Here is a 1,248-nt window from a genome sequence, read left to right as displayed (position 1 = left end):
AACTTATTTTCAAATTTTTTTCTACGCCAATATTTAGCATCGCTATTTGCATGCTAGTCCCCGCAACTCTATCGAAATCCGTTGGTTCGCGATAGAAACGATTTTGGATGTCAAAGTATTTCTCAAAGTGGGGGGGCTGGAGACACGCGCAACACAGAAAAATGAGTATTGCGAACCAACGGATTACGATAGAGTTGCGGGGTCTATCGTGCAAATACATGCTAATTACATGATAAATATTGGCGTAGAAACGATTTTGGATATCGAAGTATTTCTCAAAGTGGGGGGGCTGGGAATACGCGCAAATCAGAAAATGAGTATTGCAAACCAACGGATTACGATAGAGTTGCGGGGCCTAGCATGCAAATACATGCTAATTACATGCTAAATATTGGCGTAGAAACAAATTTGAAAATAAGTTTTTGTGATGGGTGGAGGGTCGAAGACACGTGTCTACAGCCCCCCACCTATTTTTCGATACCACGCCTAATTGAAACGCATGCAAATTACAAATTGTAGCATGCAAATACATGCTATTTGCATGCTAATTATTTGCCAAAAAAAAAATTGGAAAATTTTAATGTGGGGGGGCTGGAGACACGTACGTAATTTCGAATGATTTTGACATAGGCGCAAATAGAGGGGGGCTTAGGGGGTATTAGCACCCCCAGTTTTAAGATTAGCACCCTCTAATAATTTATGCGTACCTATATGTGTCAAAACTTTTCCTTACAATATCAAAAAAACCAAAAACAGTTTATCATCAGACATGAGGGTACAGAGTATAATGAATGAAAAAATGAACTCGACAATTGTCATTTTTTCGAATTAAAAAGACAATAGTATCGCGAGTATTTACTAATATAAACATTCCTGAGCCCATATCTAATTCGGACAAAAACCTAATTACGATATACGAATCACTTGTCAGTTGGTATTCACTTATGAGCTCCAAGTGTTCGACAGTCTGTGTAATTGTGTATGCCGTATGGTATTATACTATTATATAGTATAATATCCTATACAGGGTGTAATAAATAGAACTGACTTTTGAAATAACTTTTGTTCTAATCAATATTTAAATTGTTTTTTTATATACAATTTATAGTCACTTATTTATAGTTTCAATATATTATGCAAAAAATTATTTTTATATATTAATTAGTACTTATTTTTTACATTAAAATTTTAATTTTAATTTGATTTCATTTTTTTAGATATATTCAAATAGTCAATTTGTGAATCTGA

Source organism: Acyrthosiphon pisum, chromosome A1 (assembly GCF_005508785.2).
Source record: "Acyrthosiphon pisum isolate AL4f chromosome A1, pea_aphid_22Mar2018_4r6ur, whole genome shotgun sequence".
NCBI classification, from domain to species: Eukaryota; Metazoa; Arthropoda; class Insecta; order Hemiptera; family Aphididae; genus Acyrthosiphon; species Acyrthosiphon pisum.
This window is presented reverse-complemented; position numbering follows the sequence as displayed.